We start from the raw sequence: 23,763 nt of genomic DNA, 5'->3' as shown, positions 1-23,763 counted from the left end.
TTTTTTTTTCATGAGTCTTAAGCTGACGAGATGCATAAGTTACCACCTTACCATGCTTCATTAAAGCACATCTGAGACCAATTCCCAAAGCATCACAATAAACTACGAACCCTTTGGTTCCCTCTGGCAACATCAAAACTAGAGCAGAAGTCAACCTCTTCTTCAACTCTTCAAAGCTTTGCTCACATGCATCTAACCACCTGAAACTTAACCTTTTTCTGAGTCAACTTAGTCAACGGAGCATAAATAGAGGAAAAGACCTCTACGAAACGTCTATAATAGCCTGCCAGACCCAAGAAACTTCTTATATCAGAAATTGAAGTGGGTCTGGGCTAATTCTTTACGGCATCTATTTTCTGAGAATCAACTTTTACACCTTCACCTGAAATTACATGGACTAAAAATGCCACTGACTTAAGCAAAAATTCACACTTTGTGAATTTAGCATAAAGCTCACGGTCCTGAAGTGTTTGTAACACTATTCAGAGATGTTCTGCATGTTCAGCCTCACTACGGGAATACACCAAAATATCATTAATGAAGACAATGACGAATAAATCAAGATAAGGCTTAAAGACTCTGTTCATAAGGTCCATGAAAGCAGCTGGCGCATTTTTCAACCCAAAAGACATAACAAGAAATTCAAAGTGACCATAACGGGTTTTGAAAGCAGTCTTAGGAATATCAACTTTCTTAACCTTTAACTGATGGCAACCTGATCTGAGGTCAATCTTAGAATAACAATGGACACCCTGAAATTGGTCAAATAAGTCATCTATTCTAGGGAGAGGATACTTGTTCTTAATGGTGGCTTTGTTCAACTGGCGGTAGTCAATGCACATGCGTAAGGAACTATCTTTCTTTCGGACAAACAAGACTGGCGCACCCCAAGGTGAAACACTAGGCCTAATAAATCCCTTATCAAGGAGATCTTTCATCTGGGTTTTTAACTCTTTTAACTCTGCTAGGAGCCATTCTGTCTAGCGGAATGGATATAGACTTAGTGTCGAAAAATAGATCAATTCCAAAGTCAATCTCCCTGTCAGGAAGGACTCCAGGAAGATCTTCTGGAAAGACCTCTGGAAACTCATTAACGATTGGAACGGACTGGAGGGCTAAAGTCTGGCCATCTGTATCCCTAACTCGAACTAAGTGACAAATATACCCCTTGGAAATATCTTTTTGGCTGTTAGATAGGAAATAAACCTACCCCTGGGTACTACTGAATTGCCCTTCCACTCTATGACTAGTTCATTAGAAAACTCAAATCTCATTATTTTGGTTCTACAACTTACTGTGGCATAACATGAAGATAATCAATCCATACCCATGATTACATCAAAGTCTACCATATCCAACTCTGCTAAGTCGGCTATGGTTCTGCGGTGATAGACTAAAATTAGGCAACTCCTATAAATACGTCTAGCTATAACTGATTCCCCAACTAGGGTGGACACGTCAAAGGGTTCATGCAACTTTTCTGGTTCAATCCTAAATTTCTTAGCAACAAATGGGGTCACATAAGATAAGGTGGATCCTGGGTCAATAAGGGCATAAACGTCGAAAGTGAAGACTGTTAGTGTACCTGTGACAACACCTACACATTCCTCTATATCTTGACTACCTGCCAGCGCATACAAAAGGTTCTGACAGTCGCCCGTATTGCCGGACTTTGCGGCTCCACGCTTCTGCTGGGCTTGAGAATTACAAGGAGCTGCTGAATTTATGCATTGGGCCACATTACCTCCAGTACCTAGTCTAGCTGTTGGACAATCTCTCTGAAAATAGCGTCACTGGCCACAACTATAGCATACAACCATAACCAAACAACACTCACCTGAGTGCCTCTTACCAACTTGTTGTAAACTGAAATAGTATAAGTCTGTTGACCCACACTAGCTTGAGAATAGAAACCTGTTAGCTTGAAACTCTGTTTCTTCTGATCATTCCTGAACTTTGGGACTAGGGCCCCAACAGCAGATGGAGCGGGTCCTGATGACCCGTTCTTAAATAATTTTCTGCCTCCACCTCCCCCATGACTGAAGTTACCTGCAGACTTAGCTCTTTTACTAATTTCCCTCTATTTCTCTTTCTGAAGTGCTTATTCTTCCTTCATTCGGTCCTCATTACCTTTCACAAAAGCAACCATCTTGAAAATGGTCATGTTGTTATTCTGAGCAGCCATATTTGCATCACCGTGCAAATTAGATTTGAGTCCAAGCACAAATCTCCTAACTACGGCCCTCATATCGGGAACCATATGGGGAGCATGCTTGGCCAACAAAATGAACTTGTGATAATATTCTTGGACTGTCATGTTATTCTGCCTTAGTCTCTCAACTCACTAGCCTTTTCTTCCCTGAACTCAATTGGCATGAAGTAGTCAAGAAAAACATCTGCAAACTCATCCCAAGTAGCAGGAAATGCATCTTCCTCTCGGGATTGTTCTCATGACTCATACCAAATGTGGGCCACATCCTGTAACTGAAAGGCACCAAACTCCGCTGCTTCTATATCAGTAGCATGCATAATGCGGAACACCTTCTGCAGCCCATCAATATAGTTCTATGGATCCTCATTTGCCTTAGTCCCTGTGAACACTTGAGGTTTCATCCACAAGAATTCCTGAGTCCTGGAACTAGTAGATCCTCCACTAGCACTGACGCTAGGAGCTGTTTCCTGACGTTGAGCCTGATTAGCAACAATCTGGGTGAGCAACCGGATAGCTCCTCTGACATCCATATTTGAAGCACTAGGAGGTGTAACTGTTGGGGCCGCCGGGTCCGGCAGCCTGTCCGAATCGAACGTCTTCTTCCCGAGCCGCACGCAGCGAAGTCTTTGGTTGGTACCTGAAGTCTTCTTCGTGTACTTTCTTTTCGGAGCCATTTTTTGAAATACGTAATTCACACGAGTTAGAAGAATTCCTGAAAGTACTGCTCTAACTACACGATCTAGAGTATAAAAGAAGTGAGACAATCCTGAATGTCTTGGTGGTCAACTGTTTATATGTGTGGAGCCCTCACACATATAAAAGTGACCCCACTGGACACGGTTTCATAGATTCCCTAAGACACTTGAACATAGGCTCTGATACCAAGCTTTGTCACGCCCCGAACTATGGCATGGGCGTAACACTACACTCGATGCCTGACTGTATGTGAGCGAGCGAACCACATGGCCTGCTGACTCAACATGGGCATGAACTGATGCGGAATAAACTATGAACATGCATAATTTAAGTAAAGCGTGGGACTATAAATCGTAAGTCTGCTCTGATACCAAGCTTTGTCACGCCCCGAACTATGGCATAGGCGTAACACGACACTCGATGCCTGACTGTATGTGAGCGAGCGAACCACATGTCTTGCTGACTCAACATGGGCATGAACTGATGCGGAATAAACTATGAACATGCATAATTTAAGTAAAGCGTGGGACTATAAATCGTAAGTCTGAAAATATCATAATATCATAATGTGGAATAGTCTGAATAAACATAATAATAATAATGAGCCAAAATGGCTAGATGACTCTGAATATCTGACATAACATAACTGACAAGTCTATGAAACCTCTAACATGAGTCTGAACTGCTAAACATGATTGCTAGGATAAGGCCCCCAGCATACCTTAACTGTATAACTATCATAAAAATAAATAATGACAATACCCCCGAAGAAGATGGGGCTCACCAACAACTGATACGTGCAATGTCCTACTGAGTAGATGCGTCGTCCTCTAAGTCTGTACCTACATCGTGAAATGCAGACCCCGGGCAATAGAAAAGGCACATCAACACATTGAATGTACTGGTATGTAAAGCAACTGAATGAAATAAACATGGCATAGGAAATAACATGATAAGAACTGAAACTGAAACTGTAACCTGGTCATGAACATGAACATGAACATGAACATGTGTGTGTGTGTATGTATATATATATATATATATATATATATATATATATATATATATATATATATATATATATATATATATATATATATATATATAAGTAAAAATATCTGTGGGAGAGCATTAGTGTAACAGACATGAAACCACCACATTAGTATGTGGTGTCTGATCTCTGCCCAATCAACTAAGCCATCTTGTACCTTGCCGGGGTACAAGACATAAACATGACATGAATGGATCCAAATCCCTCAATGGGGACAATATGAAGGAATTATCCTAACTGGGCGGATCGATCCTTATCCTACGCTGGCAAACGTAGTTTCAGGTATAAAACCTTCTCGGTAATCTGTGCGACTCCCAAAAACATGGATATGATATAGTTGGCTAAGAAGCCCATGAATTTCATAAAATGACTTGAACTATAACATGAATATAGTTATATAATATACTTGCATGAAAACGTGTAGACATGCAGGATTTTCATGAAATTAAGCATAATAGTTCATAACTTGTATTTAAGAACCCATTGAATTTGAAGCATGGATTTTCATTGATTACGGACAGATTCTCAATAAGTCAAAATGGAGTATTAAGAAAACAATAACGAATTATCTGTACAATCATGGTATATCATAGTAAACGTGATTAAGGTTATCATGAACATGGCTAGAACCTTAGTTTTGGTGTAACTTCATACTTTCATGGAAGCACGTGGCGTGGGGAAGAACAAAGATGTTCCCACACGTAGATAGAAGCCCTACATACCTGTTATTGCTCCAAACTTGCAATGGAATTCCAAAAGCTTGGACTTTGAACCTTGAGATGGGTTTGCTTGAAAACCGTACGTTAAGAATAGTGGAGCTCGCGTAGGAATTGATTATACTATGATAGAATCACCTGAAAATACGCGGAAAGGACTTACCTTGATGTAGAAGATGGTTGGGAAGAGAAACCTTCGTGCTAGGGCTTGGGATTCATGAAAACTGATTTTCTAGAATGAAGTGTCGTATTTATACTATTTGCTGTCGGGGAGGATTAACGGTGCACTTTGACGTCCTTCGAAATTCGATGGCCAGTCGAGTTGCTTTGATGGTCTAAGTCAAATTTTTGACGGTGCATCATTGACGGTCCGTCGATTCAACCGTACTGTCAGCAGCCTGAGAAAGTCCAGAGAGTTTGCAAAACGAGGTTCTAGGGATGGTGCGTTTTGACGGTCCATCCCATTGGCCGTCGAGTGTCACCTGCAGAACTGAGTCTGGTTTTGCGATATAAACTCCCCTTTTTGGCTTCGGGGCTCCCTGAGTCATAGACGATGCTTAGTTTAAAGGTACGAGGTGTTACAGATGGAATTAACCCTTCGTGATCGTGCTGCCCTAGTCGTGATCTCGCTGAATGTTTAATTGTAGTCAGCTCGGCCCCTTTACTCTACGCGTTCGCAGTGTCCCTGAAGCGATCGTGATGACCAAGTTGCCAAACTTTTATCGTCGCTACTCTCTTCCTCGTAACCGTAAAGAAGGAAATCAACACCAGAAAGCAAGCGTACATGTTCAAATGTAGAGACACCATGCTATTGCTCTGGGCTAAGCTTTAGCACGAACCCCTTACGTGTCACAATCAGGTGTTGTAACTGAAGTTTTATCATTGTAGGTTGGTGTCCCAAAATCGTCTCCTATTAATGAATTTGAACTAATCAAAAGTCACAGATTGCAGAGTATAAGATCAACAGTCTCATTTAAGAAGATATTTGTTGGTTGTAGATCTAGGACACAAGCGTTTTCACTTTGATGTACTGTATGAAGGGCATATGAGAACCCTTCCCAATATGCAGGTTTTGACTTCATGTGTTAACCATGTTAACTAATGGATATTAACATAAATGTGCCTAGTCTATAAGTACAAGAAAAAGTTTAGTACGAATGAATATACGAGTTAAATTTTTTCTTGACTACAAAACTTTTCATTATGGGTTTGTTTTACTATTTTTTTTTTAAATTAAAAAGTAATTTAAAATAACTTGAAAGACTAATACATTACATCCAGCAAACCTAGACATGACACTAAAAACAAACAAAAAAACCTCCAACAGTGCTAAAATAGATAAACTAGACATAGCATAGTATTTTTTGGCTATGCCCTTTGGGGAATTAATTCTTCCATGTTATGGATGTGCATTACTCTATTAGAAAAATCCACAATACAACACCCCGGTAAGAAGGAACACAATAAAAAAATGAATCAATCCCGGCCCAAAGTATGGCAGTCTCTCGAGTTTACGTTGTTTTTTTCTTCTAATCAAATCCCCTAAAATGATATGAGTACACGGATAGCCCGAGTTCGATGAAAAATACATTCCACCTCATCAACGCACCCATCCTCAACCTCAATCTCAACCCCAACTCCAACCTTAATATTTGCCTTCATTAGTTCAACTTCTCTAAGTACCCTAGCCTCATAAATCAAATTGTCGTGAGTTGTCAGTAGAATATCGTTCAACCTATCTAGGCTAATAAATTTCTTCTTTAATAACATTAATGAATGGAAAAATTTGATTTGAAAAAAAAAATAAGACATGGACATGGTGAAGATTTTACATGCTAAGTTGCATGTTAGAGCTCCAATCTTCATAGTTGCCTTCATTAGTTCAACTTCTCTGAGTACCCTAGCCTCATAAATCAAATTGTCGTGAGCTGTCAGTAGAATATCGTTCAACCTATCTAGGATAATAAATTTTGTCTTTACTAACATTAATGAATGGAAAAAGTTGATTAAAAAAGATAAGACATAGACATGGTGAAGATTTTACATGCCAAGTCCCATGTTAGAGTTTTCCGTTGGAAAAGAAGAAGATCCAACAATAAGAAATGCGTTCGAGTTCTATAACCCTAATCTTCAAATTCAATAACATAATAATCAGTGCTTAATAGACAAATGGGTCAGCAGATCCATCACCAATGATGAAATCAGGAGGATGATTGCTTTCCGAACTGAATTGAGCCAACATAAGTATAGTTTCACGAGTTTGAAAGGTGAGATCAGTGTTAGGGCTTTATCTTTGGGTAGAAGCATCACTTGAAATGTCCATATTGAAGAGGAGAAATAGCTTTCTGTTAAAGTAGAGATGACTTATGTTTACTAAATTACCCTTATTAATTATGCTTTGAAAATCTATGTTTGATTTAATAATTTATATAGTTACTTAATGATAAGGACAATATTAAAAGAAAGAATAAATCTCTTCGATTTTGTTAAGATAGACAAGCAAAACAAAAAAAAAAAAAAATCTTTTTTCATAAAAGGAACGAAGAGAATAATAGTTTTAAGTTTCAAATTAATAGCAAAATATTGAAAAATTAGTTACCTTATTTTGTATCAAAATTTTAAAAACATAACAGCAAAATAAAGTAAAATAAAACTAACCGAAGCCCATTGAAAACCCCGAACTGATTCCTAAAAGTCCGGTTCCCATAAGAGAGACTTTTTAAGGCTTTGGGTTAAAAATGGAACCAGAAAATCTTTACGATGATGTTCCTATCACTGTCTCAAACCCAACAATGCCACTCGCCATTGATAGTCGCAGCTCTACTCGCAATAGCAAAGCCAAAACAAACACCTCTCATGTGAAGCCCTTCGGCGCGTGTTCTTCAATCGCCACTCGAAGCTTTACTCGCAAGTGACAAACAAATACTACTCAACTCTTTACCTCTCTTCAAGAAAACAAAAATCATTAAAGAATATGTATATGTCAAGTGTGATTGCAAACCAACAAGGACCTGTGATTGTGAGGTCACAATTATGGACCTTCCAAATGTGTTATGGTGGATATTCTTTCAAGATTACGAATCAAGCCCATTTTCTATTGTAAGACTGTTTGCAAACTGTGGTATTATCTTTTAACTTCTAACCCTTTATTTCTTAAGTTGTATCACACAAGATCATCTAATTTCCCTGCATTTTGCTTTTGGATGGTCTCTCGAAAGCTTCGATTCTTGAACTCAAGGCTAGTATGATTATAATTCTCAGTCCTTAAACAGACCCATTGTGTTGAGCCCTAAGTTTCACCTCCCTCTACTAAATCCTAGATTGATTGATATTAATTTTGGTGTTGGTTTTTATCATAGGTTGAGAATAATTGTTTCGTGTAATGGGTTCATTTATTTGATGATTGAACATATGGATTATACTAATCATTATGTTTACATTATCAATCCTCTTGTAACAATAAATCACGGGGCAAGAACAATATTGCGTACCTTTCTACTGCAGCGGGAGATCGTTGAATTCACCACCGAAAAAATTCCCCCAAGTCGAACTTCGATTCACTAGGAAACGAAGTTGATTTTCACGAAATAAATGCTTTTCGAATTGTGTCAACATAGCACAACCAGAGAAAAGTTTTCTTCTTGAACGAAGAACAAGAACTGAGAGTTGGTTTTCTTTATCTTAAGAAGAGCGTTCAAGAGATTAGTAGAAAATTGATTTGCCCATCTCTTAAATTAACCACGTTTGGCAGTAACTTCTCTTCAGGGAAGTTATTCCATAACTTCTATCCTTATCCTTTTCAAATGGGTGGGGTCAGCCCATATGGAGCGACCCGTGACTCCGTTTAAATATCAACATCTCCCACTTCGCTCATTATGGGCTAGACCGAATTCAGTATTATGTCAATAACATACGTAATTCATACTAGGAAGTAATTCGTGCAACCCGCGAGCATCAAGAGCTTTACCTATTAAGGTTGTACAAGAGCTCCACGTAGGAAATCAATCACATGCGGAAAGAATTCACTAACAAACATGAGGATCTTATTACTCGCAATACGCCAGACATCATTTGCTACTCTAATAGCAAGTTATCTGATCCCTCATCCTCACAAAGAGGTGAACTCGAGTTCATGTATAACTTTATCCACAATTACACTTGTTACCCTTATTGTAAGTGTAATGATCGACCTGTGAATACAAGTTACATTGTTAATCTTAGCTGTCTTCCCTTTGTACTCGAAACTATCCATCACAAATCAATTGCTTTCCTAGACATGCACTGTATTGCCGAATCACTCATAGCTATTAGTGACATGCTAAAGTAGCAACATTGATTTGTACTTTAAGAAACAGTAAAAGGTCAAAGGGTATTCCAATGGAAAGTCAATATTATAACTTTCTGGGTCTCACAAAATAAAAAAGCAGGGACCTATTCCCCATTAACCCATTGGTCGCTAAGCACACATGGTATGAAACACTTGCTACGGTGTTATCACCATATGTTAGCGCGCATGTCTTATTATTTTACTCATTCAACACTGCACAGATCTTGGTCTAGACACCTTGAGATGTCTAACCCGAGTTTTTCTCTTCAATGATCCTCAAATTCATCTTCTTAGAGAAACTCATATCTGGCTTACAAACAAGTCATAACATGGTGGTAGAATTCATATCTTCATGTTCCTCAACGTAAGAGGAAATTGCTCGTGTGAGAGAGCCAATCTCGTGACTTGTTCGACACACTTATATCCTTCACTAAGATATCATCACATGCATATAGAATATCAACATAATCTCAATCATAATTCATCGATGAGTATATTTTGCATTACATAAATTTCAACATACCCTTCGCAAACCTAGAGCCACAACATGTTTCTCAAATATGTCTCTAGATATTGATTTTTGTAAGAGGATCAACCATCATCTTTGTGAAGACATGTATTGCAATGTTATGTTTCCACTTGCCATAATGTCTAATGAAGTTATATGTATTTGAAATCAATTTGTTTGATCTTATTATGAAACTTAGGATCCTTTGTAAATGCAATAGCCTCTTGACTGTCACTATATAAAATTGTGGAACCCTGAGAATTCTTTGCAACATGAAAATGCTTAAAGAATCCTTAACCAAACAACTTCTTGTACTACAGATGCACAAGCCATGAATTCAGCTTCCATGGACGAAAGGACCGTGCAAGTTTGTTTCTTACTTTTGTGAAATAGTACCACCAGTAAGTAAGAAAACATAGCCAGAATTTGATTTTCTATCATTCCGGTCACCAGCCCAATCAACATCTATATGACCTCTCAGGAGTAAATCAGAACCACTATCGAATAGTCAATAATTTGCAGTTCCTTTCAAGTATCAGAAAATCCTCTTCACATCTTTCAATGATCTCTTCCAGTATTGGATTGATACCTGCTACTATGATACCTGCTACCAGACTTATGGCATAACAAATGTCTGAACAAGTACACCTCATAGCGTACATCAAGCTCCCGACAACACTTGAATATGAAACTCGAGACATGTCTTCCTTTTTTTTTCAGTCTTTGGACACAGATCAAGGCTCAAAGTTTCACCTCTTGCCATAGGAGTATCCACGGGTTTACAACTATTCATTCAAAAGCGTTCCAAACTTTCCTTATCTATGTTTTTTGATACATACTCAAAAAACTTTTCTGGAATGATATTTTGGATCTTAACACCCAATATATAGTCAGATTCACCCATGTCTTTCATGTCAAATAACTTTGAAATCCATGACTTGATAGTTTTCACATACTCCAAATTATTTTCGGCTAATAAAATATCATCCACGTAAAGGAAATAAATTACAAACATTTTATTGGACTTTTTCACATAGATGAAATGGTCTTCACTGATCATGATAAGACTATATGAGATCACCTGTCACACCCCGACGAGGAGTATGACGGGCTCCGCCCCGTGGGCCGGAGACCACCTGACTTAACAGTTGCTTTGAACTTCATATACCGTAATTCAAAGAACACCTGCACGCAGAAAAGGCCCAACATAGAAATATCCGATAATCCAACATATCTGTACATAAGCGAACCGACAAGGTCACCATAACATCACGAGTATCATAAAGCCGGCAAGGCTAACAGGAAAGTATTACAGACCAAGACAAGGCTAACGTGACCATACACAATATATACATACCCCACTATGTCTATGAACCTCTAAGAGTGTACCTATGAACATATACTACACTAGCAGAAAAATACCAAAAGACAAAGAAGTCCAGAGAAGTGGCACTTGCTAACACCGCTGAAGCTGGAAAATCCTAATGCGATCGCTCCTCAATAACCCTGTCAGTGCCTGCAGAACGAAATGCAGCGTCTCGCGTAATGGGACGTCAGTACGGATAAAAGCACTGAGTATGTAAGGCTGGAATCAATAACATAAGTAGGATGGAGGTACAAAGAGAATAGAAGTAACCTGCCATCCTAGAACGTACAATATACAATGCATGAGTTTTAAAATCATATGCAGGTATATGCTCATATATATATATAAATAGTATCATCAGCATAACGTACCCGGCCTTTTCAGGACTCGGTGTATAAGTAACCGGCCCTTTCGTGACTCGGTGTGTAAGTACCCGGCCCTTTCGGGACTCGATATATAATACCAACTGATCAGTGGTTGTATAATAGGTGCCATACCCGGCCGACTATAGAGCGGCTCAGTGTAGTAAAATAGTGCATATATATATCTACATATATATATATATATATATATATATATATATATATATATATATATATATATATATATATATATATATATATATATATATACACCATGCATAATAAGCCAATGAAGTAACGGCGGCCTTTCGGAGTGACATAAGGTCGTAACCTCCGAATGAATTATGCAGTTCGTATCGAATCCAAGGAAATAACTTAATGATGATTAACATGATAATATGGTAGAATCAGTCAAGTAATTAAGGCATTAAGATTTGAAATACATAGCATAGGAATGGAATGAATTTGTTATGGGACGCTCACGTTCATGCTTTAGTTGGATTCGTGCCAAAGAAAGAGAGAAACAAACACCCTACATACCTTATCCGTCAAGCCACCACTTAAAGAATCCCTTACTCCGATGGTTGCCCTTCACCTGAACCTATAAATTGAGAAATACATCTTTAATTATACTTCCATCATATTTCCATCAACTTATAAGCATTACTCATTGAAGGCTAATTTGGGTTACGAAAATTTGGGCAAAGATCTCCCCCATATTATTCACTTCCTCCAAATACCAAAACAACTCCCAAACAATACCAACAACATCAACAACAATATCATCAAGATTCTACAAGACAAATATGTATATTTTCATCCAAAACTCTCTTCAAACTTGCATCCATAAGTCAACAACACCAACACAATAATTATAACTCTTATTCTCATAAATATTCCTAAATCAACATTAATAAAGAGAAATTCACACCTTACCTTCACTAGAATAGGAAGATCTTCAATATCTACTTGAATCCGGGCCAACTCCAACACAAACAAAACTATAATCGCGACTACACGCTGTCCGGCCCTCGATTAATACTCCGTCACTCGAAATTTACTCAAAATCCTCACTTTTATGGTGTAGATATGCCCTCATATGCTTGCTAAATTTTTTGGAATATTTGGAAAAAAATTTGTGAAGAAAAAAATGGGATTTTGCCCCTTATATAGTTGGTTAGAGTCGATTGGCACTATAGCACTGTAGCAGCGCGCCTTGCTCTGCCCGCCTAACTTGTAACGTCCATAATTCTCTACTTCGACATCGTATCGATGCGCGGTTGTTGAGTTGGAAACTAGGCTTCCCGAACTTCAATTTAGGCATTTATTTCACTTCAAAACTCCTCGTATACCATAAGATATTCCTTCCTCAAGTAGGGCCAAAATTACCCCTCCTATTTCCTCCAAAATCCAACAAAACTTAATTTTCTTGATCCACTTGCCCTCCAATCCTTCCGCAGCTTATTATATAAACTTAAACCCTCATAAACATAAGATAGGCGCATCTAATCTCATATACCTCCTGAAGGGTAACTCGAATCTCGACATACAAAACTACAGGGTGTAACATCACCTCCTTGTGAAATTACAATTACCATTGCCTTGGTGACTGCTTCAGGCCATAAATATATATTTTCAATTTACAGACAATATGTTCTTGGCCTTCAATGATGAAACCCACAGGTTGTTCCATGTAGAGTTCATCATTTAGTTCTCCATTGAGAAAAGCTGTCTTCATGTCCATTTGGTGTAATTCTAGATCCAAACGTGCAACAATAGCCAAAAGTAGATAAATTGAGGTAAACTTCACAACTGGTGAAAAAAAGTTTCCTCATAATTTATTCCAGCTTCTTGAGTAAAACCTTTTGCTACTAATGTTACACCTCGGAAAAATTTCCCGTTAACGTGCAGTGAATAGGCTGACGAAGGATAAGATGTATATGATGTTTGGGCAAGTAAGAATTAGTCCTTAATGGTCCTAATTAAGATTTCAAAGACATTTGAAGTAGGAGACTAAAGTTGGTAAGGAAAGTGAGGTATATGTCATGTGTCGAGCAAGATTTACGAGTATCGAGTTGATGATGACTTAATGAAGTTTTGGAGAAGAGTTATAATGCCCCTTGTATTTTTAATGAAGTGTTAAATAAGTGTTAAGAAGGTTCCATAAGGATTTAAGAACAAACAAATAAAGGAATTGAGTTTATGGGAACTTTGGTAAAACTTGGCAAAATTTTCGGACAAAATTTTGGTCCACATTGGTGGGGGAATATCTCCTAGAATATGAGGAGTTTTTGTGTGTTTCTTTCTTTCAAATTGAATTTCATCGAGTCTAGTTTCCAACGCAACAAACCTCTCATCAATGTGAGGTCTGAGTAAAAAGTTATGGCCATTCTACGACAGACTGTCGGCGAGAGAGAAATCCTACGGACCATTTGACGCCCCGTAGGACTTTTGACGGTCCGTAGGAAATCCTACGGTCCGTAAAATGGACCCAGCCCAGCGTCAAATGGTCACAGTGACCCATTTTTGACTGGGCAGTTCTACGGACAATTTTGACGGTCCGTAGGAATTTATACGGCCCGTCAAAATGGGCGTAGAGTTACCCGACGGGATCAGATTTTAAGTTATTAAAAGGAGACCCACGTTCATTAATTCATTTCATTTCCACACCACTTCTCTCTAGAACCCTCTAGAACTCTCTCTACTCTTCATCCACAGGAAATCAAAGGAAATCAAAGATCAATACCAAGAAATCAAGTGAATCAAGTGTAAGAAATTCATCAAAGTTCATCTAAGTCAAGAAATCCCAAGAAAAGTGAACTAGGGTTTTTGTGTAAGGAGAGTATTACCACTCAAGATTTATTCCTAAACCATCTAAGGTGAGTTTCATGATCTTTTCATATTATTTGAAGTATTGAAAAGTTGAAATACTTGGATTTTCTTTGGACATAGAAAATGGGTCATAAATGTGGGAATAGTGCTAGTGTTGAGTAGTAGTTTGGAATGCATCACGAAAATGGATATGTTGTGATTGTTGGTAGATTGTGAATGACATTTAGAACATGGAATGAGTATTATACATGTAAGAATATAATAGTAAATTATGACTATGATTATGGGGAAATTGAAGTGAAATTGTGAAATGTGAATAATATAGATAAATGATGATTGTTATTTATGATATTATGAATGATATTACAGATGTTTGGGAGTTGATATGGAATATGGAGGAAGTCATATAAACAAAGGAAATGCTGCCCAATTTTCTCTAGCTTTAATAAGCCCGTTCATATAATTGTGTAGCTAATGCCGATACGAATTCTCTTGAAGGTAAAACGTGTGCATTAAAGGACAACGAGCAAGCAATAGAATAGTTAAACGACAAAGGTATGTAAGGCTAGTCCTTTCTTTCTAAGGCATGAATCTTATGGTATGAATTTCCTCCTTCTTTACGAATTTCCTATCTTCTAGAAAACTATGAGCCCTAGTTCATGAATAGCCATACGAGATAAGAGATACGTTATGAGTATGATAATGATAATGATAAGCTTAAGTCTAAGAGATGCTATAGTCTATGATATGATGATCCTATAAAGCTAATGAAGCTATCCATAGTTCATTGATGTTGATTATTGTATACACTCACCTTATGTGCTAATTCCTTCAAGGTGAGGTGGAATGTTCATGAATGCCCTATAATGTAATCGGGGGTTCACGACCTTACGTCACCCCGATAAAGTGTAATCGTCCATGAGTCCCATGCATGCATTGTGATGAATTATGATGAGCAATTATGATAGTGCCATGATATGCTTACGAGATGATTAGAAATGATGAGTCTTTGATATGTATGATGATGTTTAGCTTATAATACACCTATGAGGTGCATGATGATGATGCATACGCATATGTGACGAGTAACAATGGTAAGTATACGGTATATGTTATGAAGTTCACGTCTTGGAAATTATATTATTTCTAATAGACTGTCCTTGATGTAAATGCATATTTTATGGAAAGCTATGATAAGCATATGAGGTGTATGTGATTATAAGAGACACACCGAGCCCCGTTATGGCCGGGTACGAAAGGTAAATGTGGGATATTGTCGAGCCCTACGTGCCGAATACGGATATGGTCGAGCCCTATGTGGCCGAATACGGATGCTGTCGAGCCACTACGTGGCCGAATACGGATATTGTCGAGCCCTACGTGGCCGAATACGGATATTGTTCAAATGTGTATAAACAGATACGACACTATGATGGGTATATGTATGCGTTATGATGAATGTGAGATGATGATTAGTCGTGCTAAGATCATGATATGCTTATGTGACGTATAATGATGTTAAGGATAACACCGAACCTTCATGGTCGGGTACGCAATATAATAAGCTACATGTATGATACCTATATGAGTGCGAATAAGCTATATGTATGACATCCTTATGAGTACGATTATGCCATGTATATGCCATCGATTAGAGTATGAATATGTTAAGACCATGTAAGTGCCAAGTAAGGGCTATGTATGTGCAAATATATGAATGTATGTATGTGAGTACGAAATAGAAATGGAACGTCCCTACGGAAAGCAGGTACGTGCTATGATGAGGATGCTATTGTCTCCCATCTTATGTTATTTCATACGATTATCCATTTTGTTTCCATATTGATATTGATCATGTTTTACATACTCAGTACACATTTCGTACTGACGTCCTTTTCTTTGGACGCTGTGTTCATGCCCACAGGTAGACAGGGAGACGGTGCAGATCCATAGTAGCTATCAGCAGATTGGCAGAAGCCCTCCTTTATTCCGGAGGTGCCATTTTGAGACAGTATTTTGTGTACATATATTTTGGGCACAACGGGGTCCTGTCCCGTCCATATGTCTAGTACTCTAGTAGAGGCTCGTAGATACGTATGTGTGGGTAGTATGGTCTCACAGTCTTTATGTATATGCATGTATATATTATTTTGATAGCCGAAGGGCTTATGTTTATAAAGTAAATATGTTTTAAATGAAAGTCGTTTTTCTATGATTATGAATGATGAGAAATATGAAGGAAGGCAGGATAAGTAATAGAATGAGCGGTGCTCGGTGGTTAGCCCCGGGTACCCGTCATGGGCCTAGTCGGGTCGTGACATAATCGTGCCTTGTTTCTTTCTATTGACCTGTCCGCGTTGCGTTTAATTTTGAGAACTTATTTGTTCCCAATATCTCTATGCTAAGAGGAAGGTCAACCAGATCCCAAACTTTGTTGGTTCTCATGAACTCTAATTCTTCTTTCATTTCTTTCATCCGCTCATCTTTTCCAGGACACGCTAAAGCCTCAGATATAGAATTAGGCTCATCCAATTCTGTAGGAGCCACCAAGAAAACGTAATCTTCAATCTCATAAGATCGTTTAGGTATATCTTTTCTGGTACTCTTACGTAATTGAAATTCAGATTCCTCAGACAAAGTTTGGGATTCAAGACTCCCACTTGGATCAGGAACCGATCCTTCATATATTAATTATCAAACATATCTGAAGACATTTGCTAACTGTCTGAATTCAACACTTCATAAAGAGGCTCTCCATTCTTTATTTCGCCCTACTTTGGAAAATCATTTTCCAGAAATATGACATCTCGTGATTAACACTTCCATCCTTTAATCACCATTGAACACATACCCTTTGGAGTGTCAGAGTATCTTATAAAGATAAATTTCTTGCCTTTTGGACCCAAAGATACCAAACTTGTTAAAGTGATCTTTTACATATGCAACACAACCTCAAGGTCGTAGATCATTCAGGTTCGGTTTATGATCAGTCCATAGCTCATAAGGAGTGAAAGTAACTGATTTAGAAGGCACTTTATTTAATATGTAGGCCGCAGTCAATAACGCATCTCCCCTGAAAGAGATAGGTAAATTTGTCTGCGCCATCATGGACTTTGTCATGTCCAATAGTGTTCTATTCCTCTTTTCTGCTACACCATTCTGTTGAGGTGTGTAAGGAATAGTTAACCATCTGGTAATGCCTTTTTCATTATATAATTTATCAAATTGTCTTGATAGATATTCATGCCTTCTTATTGATTCTCAACTTCATTCATATATCTTCTAAAGCATTCAAGTGCTTCAGATTTATGAGAAATCAAATAGATATAATCAAAGTGCGTGAAATCATTGACAAACATAATGAAAAGAAACACAACAGACCTAGCCTTCGTATTTGTGAATTACAGACGTCTGAATGGATTAATTGCAATAAGAAGTCAGCTCTCTTAGCCTTCCCAAATGGTTTATATGTAATCTTTCCAACAAGATAATGTTCACAAGTGGCATGTCTATTTTGGAGAAAGAACCCAAGTGTCCTTCCTTAGCCAATCAATTCATTCTATCTTGCCCAATGCAACCCAATCTTACATGCTATGTAATAAATGCCATGTAGTAACAACATCTTTATTACGCAAATAGCATGTGATAATATATTAGTCCACATAATAGTCATAAGTGGAATGATTACTATTTAACATAAATAAACCATCATAAAGGTGTCCAGAACCATAGAAGACATTTTATAGAGTAATTTTCGCAATATTATTGCTAGAGAGAAACCTAATACAAGAAGAACAAATATTGACAGTTGCAGCACCACAATTTTTATCTTTCTTCTTGTAATGCCACTTTTCCTTGTTGGAATTCAATAGGTTTCTTTCCTTGGAGGATCCATCTTCAGTCTCTTTGACCCTATTTAAGTTTCTTGCACTTGAAGCGTGGAAGTTTCTTTATAGCACTTGATTTGCCACATAAGCACTAGGTATTGGTTTAGCAGCACCAAGCCGCTCATCTTCAAGTTCCACATGATGGTTAACATTGATAATTGTTTTGATGCCATCTTTATGGTGTCAAGTTAGCCTTTAAAAGATTCTTAAATGTTGGGAAGAGACTGAATCACTGCCTGCCCTTACTGCTCATCCAATAGAACATGACCAACACTTTTAAGTCGAACAATCATTCCAAACATCACCCTTTGGTGTTTCTTGACACGATGAGAAATTCACTTCTTCTGCGTGTCAAACTTGATTCTCAACTGTCTCAGGCGAGTCAAAATTGTATCTTGCCATATATATATATATATATATATATATATATATATATATATATATATATATATATATATACATATATATCATATAAGTGTGCCTACATGACATGAGCAGTAAAATATATTTCACATCATAGATGAGATCATTAACAACTGAACTTACAATAATTCCACATGTAGTGGAGTCTTTCTTTTTCTACGCATTGTAAGTATCAAGATCTCTCCTATATTAGGTAGTGTTACCCTCCTTTGGGTGATACATCACGAGGTTTATACTCTTTAAAGCATCTTGATTTTTCAATACAAACCATATCTTACGGCTTCACGTATCATGATTTTCGCCGTTCGACTTATCACCTTTATTCAGATCAACAATTATACTTCTTAAAGCCATAGTCTTTTATGAGACACAATCATGCAAGTAAGACTCATCAATTATGCATGTGATATACATACTCAAGAAAATCAATTCCCATAATGACTTCACATTTAGTGTAGAATCAAAAGGTCATTTAATTTCCAATCATCATCTACTATCCAAATGATTAATGAAAAATGGGAATCATTTCTTAGTATGTATCAAATTACATTTGTGACTAGAATCATACAGATTCTTTAAGTCACATCCTCTTACATACTATGCTATACATAACAAATGAGCAGAACATATAGCAGAAGAGACAAATAACACATATTCATTAAAAAAAAAAGTTTACAACTCTTTAAGGCAAATTCTTATCTAGCTTGTCTATAGGAGAAGGTTGATAAAAAGAAGGCGTAGGACATCTCTTTACTCTTTAAGACTTGTTAAGCTTAGCTTCTATGTCCTTTTTCTCCTCCCACTTGGCTTCAAGTGTCAGAGTATATACACAAAGGGACTAATATAGACCATACTCATGATAAATATTATCCAATATTTTTCCCCAATGCTCTAGGAGAGAATTCCTCGATATGAACAAAGCAACCCAAAATTCAATCAATGAATAATGAGTTATTAATTTTGCTAATTTCGCCCCAAATAGGCAAATACGATATAGTAGCAAAAAGGTCCATTTTTACTTTATAAATTTCCTCATATTTTCTTCTCCCTTCCCTATGACAATCTCTCTCATCTCTAAAGATCCTTCATATCGTCATCGAAACATTAGACCTGATGATCTCAGAATCATATCCATCAAACCTGAAAATAGTCCTGTGTCGACGTACTCTTCTACGTTGTCCCTAGCTCCGCTCTCAGTGTCACTCTCACTTGGAGAACTTCGAGCTCGTCCTCCTCCAGTTATTTTTGAAACGGGAACAAGGATACAACTAGGATGGTTAAGTGACAACATATGTCACATTAACTCGTAGAAGAGAAATTAGCAAAAGGTCATATTCTTATTTATTGAAATAAATTATAGACCTTTCAGGACCACTCAAGTATCAATAAAAAATGACTAAGACTTGGCTAAATCCATTCACTCCAAGGAATAATGAGTTGACTATATACATAGATTTTTTTTTTTTTTAATAACTAAATCCATGAAATGGGATACATTCATATAGAAAGCTACATAACATATGCTATTTTCAATCCGTGTAACTGTAATATGCATTTGTTGAAATAACAACTTGATTGAAACTCATATTGCATTGTCTCCAATAATAATGACTACAAAGCCATGTCTGCTCACTAATATTTCAATTTTGCAACTTTCAGGACTTTGCAAGTTTGTATATAAAAAAAAATGCTTGGTAATTCTACACAGTTGAAGTCATATCAACAATACTTGTCATCAAGTTTGCCCAAAGAAAATCTCTCTGTAGTATAGGACTACAAGTCCCTTTTCACAGTGAATTACTTTTTAAAAAAATAGCAAGAATCGCCAAAGCACTTTTCTTTAAAGTCAAGGGTCACCAGTTCTTTAGAGGAGATGTGACCAACATGAAAAAACAAGCAACTTCAAGTGAATTTGTAATTTGCCTTAGCAAACTGTAAATCGAAATAGCCGCAATGGTGCTAATCACGTTTTATCATGTAAATCGTCACCATTAAAGACATGTGAAAACTAATTATTATCAAAGTCGAGAGACATACTAAAACTTCACATGATACCTTTTAATTAAGAAAAATAAGTGTCCTGCAAAGCCAAGTCAAAAGCTTGATTGGCTTTTCATGAGATAGCAATTGCCGTCTCTTTTCACGGGGCCACAGAAGCAAAGCAAAATTGCAACGAAACTGCTAGTCTTTTGAGAATGGCTATTTTCTTTCATCCATATTATTTAAGAAAGAATTATTCAAACTAGAAGCGAATAAAGCCCTAGTCTCTGATGCCAATGTAAGAATAAATCACGGGGCAAGAACAATATTGCGTACCTTTCTAGCGTAGCGGAAGATCGTTGAACTCACCATCGAAAAAGTTCCCCCAAGTCGAACTTCGATTCACTAGGAAACGAAGTTGATTTTCAAGAACTAAATGCCTTTCGAATTGTGTCAACATAGCACAACCTTCGGAAGAAAAGTTTTCTTCTTGAAAGAAGAAGAAGAACAGAGAGTTGGTTTTCTTTTTCTTAAGAAGGGCGTTCAAGAGATTAGCAGAAAACTGATTTGCCCATTTCTTAAATTAACCACGTTTGGCAGTAACTTCTCTTCAGGGAAGTTATTCCGTAACTTCTATCCTTATCCTTTTCAAATGGGAAGGGTCAGCCCATATGGAGCGACCCGTGACCCAGTTTAAATATCCAACACCTCTTTTGGGGGAGAATTTTAAGGTTCAATTGACCGAATGGGAGAAAAGTGTTTATCGTGTTGCTTATGCATTTTGCTTTAGTGAAGCCTCTGGACAGTATAAAGTATTGAGATCGGTAATTAAAAAGTTTTGACCCGGCCCCCCTCGCCCTACTAAAAAAGCCCTAACTCGCCCCACACCCCCCTAAAAAAACTCTATCTCGGCCCCCTTAACACCCTTATATTTAATTCTCATTAAAGCCAACCAACATCAATTAAAATGTAAAAGAAAACTCATTAAAGTTTTTTGTTATAGATAATAATTAATATTTGATTACTTAAAAGTGCAAAAATGCTTGTATGTTTTATGCATTGTGCATCCAGACGTAAAACCAATGAATGAAACGGCCATATTACAATCCACAAATGAAGTTAGGTAAAATTAGCTAATTAGGTTTGTCATATAAAAGATGGTAAACTAAGAATTAATTTGCTGGTTTTTTCAAACAAAAAATAAATGCATCAATAAAGGTAAAGTGTTCAAGTAACGGAATCCAAAGGAAGTTTTGGAGAAAATACTACAGTTTTTTGCTTTTACATCAACTATGTTGGGGTGCTTTTCATTTTGAAGGTAAACATCAAAATTTTATGTCTTGAAGTTGCCTATAAATACTCAATGCAGATAGACGAATTTTTCCCTGTTCCAATGCAACGTGCCCCAAGACGAATACTTGTTTTTGCTATCTCTCCTTGACAACTCATGTTTCTTAGTCTTCCGTTGAATAATGCTTCAAGTGTTTCTCCTTGTTCAACAAGAGGTTCTATCATTTGATGAAACAATTGTCTACTTACATTTATGCTGATTTCATTTGTAACCATCTGGAATAGTGTTACACCGTATGCAAATATGTCACACCCAGGTGTTGCAACTGAAGTTTTATTATTGCGGGTTTTGACTTCATGTGTTAACCATCTTAATTAATGAATAATAAAATAAATGTGCCTAGTCGATAAGTACTAGAAAAAGTTTAGTACGAGCGGATATACAAGTTGAATTTTTTATTTATTACAAAACTTTTCATTAGGGGTTTGTTTTACTAATTTTTAAAAAAATTAAAAAGTAATTTAAAATAACTTGAAAGACTAATACATTACATCCAGCTAACCTAGTCATCACACTATAAACAAAAGAAGCCCCCAACAATCCTAAAAAAAATAAAGTAGACATACCATAATTTATTTACCTATGCATTGAAAGCAAAAAATTACTACCAACTCCATAATGTCCTTTCAGGAAATATCCTTCCATATTATGGGCATGAATTAATCCATCAGAAAAGTCCACAATAGAACACCCCGTAAAAAGGAACACAATTAAAAAGTGAATCAATTTCGTTCCAAAATATGACAGGCTCTCAGTTTTGTGTGGTATTTTTATCAAACCCCATAAAATGATATGAGTACACGATATCCCGACTTCGATGAAAAAATGCATTCTGTTGGATCAACGCACCCTGACCCTCAATCTCTATCCCAACTTCATGCTCACTAGTTGCCTTCACTAGTTCAACTTCGCTAAATACGCAACCTCATAAATCAAATTGTTCTGAATTGTCAGTAGAGCATCGTTCATCCTATAGATGATAACAAATTTTATGTTACTAAGAAAGATGCTAATATCTGTTGTAAGAAAAGTTGCTAATTTTTCTACTCCAAAGAAAAAAAAAGTGACGTTGGTTTTCTTCCAGTTCGATCCCTCAAAGTTAAGTTGGCCTACAAGACTGCATGTTTCCAACAACAGGAGTTGCATATTTCCAACAACAGGGAGTTCCCCTGAAGATATATGACTGGATGAAGAAGAAGCCAGAGCCAAAGCCTATTACCTACTGCCTCTATTTTTAGCTCTGTTGTTCTTTCTAGATAGCATTTCTTTAACAAAGTGATCCCTCAGTCTTGGGAGATCAACACTATTTGTGAGGACATAGGGCTTTCAATAGGATCCTTTGCAAGAGCTTTATTTTGTTTTATTCCTAGACTAAACTCGACAACTGAACTCCTCTTAGTTATTGTTTAGTGCGGGTGGCTATATGTATGTTTGGAGAAATGATGGGAATTTATTTTCCCGTATCATTATTATGTGATGAGGCCTACAGGTTACAGCTCGAAAAAAAATAATATAAGGTGCTCTTCATGATAGATATAAATGTGCTATGTTAAAAAAAAAAAAAAAAAAAAAGAACACTCCACGTAGCATAGCAGTAACACAAGATGCATTTAATAGTAATTATATTGCAATCACTCCTATACGTTACTCAAACAAAGTTTTCTTGTATTCTGGATGAAACTCCAACGTTTTTGCTTAATTTTCTCTGAAAAAATCCAGTGACATTTTTGTAGGTATTCACAGCTAAATGACATATATTTGTTTCTATCTCTTTAAGTCTAAATCTATTTGTTCTCTCCCTCTCTTGTATCCCTTAGTTTGCATTTTTAATTTATATCTGGAGAACACCTAATGGGGCCAGGACTTTTGTTTTTGTTTTGCAAGTCAATGTTTTTCATGTAGCGGATTATATCAAAGGCTTAGTGCTTTTTTCCCTTGTATGGGGACAGTAAGTAGGTGTTTAATAATACCACTAATTATATGCACAGGCTTCAATCTTTTGAATTCAATTACTATTTTCCAGAAAATCCTTTGCTTGGACCCCAAAAAGAG

At 37.0% G+C, this 23,763-nt stretch overlaps 1 long non-coding RNA gene across 1 annotated transcript; it reads right to left on the bottom strand.

Moving 5' to 3' along the window:
- Positions 1-3,447: 3,447 nt before the first annotated feature.
- On the bottom strand, positions 3,448-21,128 carry LOC132037563 (uncharacterized). Its single transcript, XR_009409924.1, has 2 exons — positions 20,697-21,128; positions 3,448-3,750 (listed from the first exon to the last, which is right to left on the bottom strand). It is a non-coding gene; the product is annotated as an uncharacterized LOC132037563 (long non-coding RNA).
- Positions 21,129-23,763: the final 2,635 nt, after the last annotated feature.

This window comes from Lycium ferocissimum, chromosome 11, assembly GCF_029784015.1.
Source record: "Lycium ferocissimum isolate CSIRO_LF1 chromosome 11, AGI_CSIRO_Lferr_CH_V1, whole genome shotgun sequence".
NCBI lineage: Eukaryota > Viridiplantae > Streptophyta > Magnoliopsida > Solanales > Solanaceae > Lycium > Lycium ferocissimum.
Note: the sequence above shows the minus strand (reverse complement) of the source record. Positions and strands in the feature narration are given on the sequence as shown.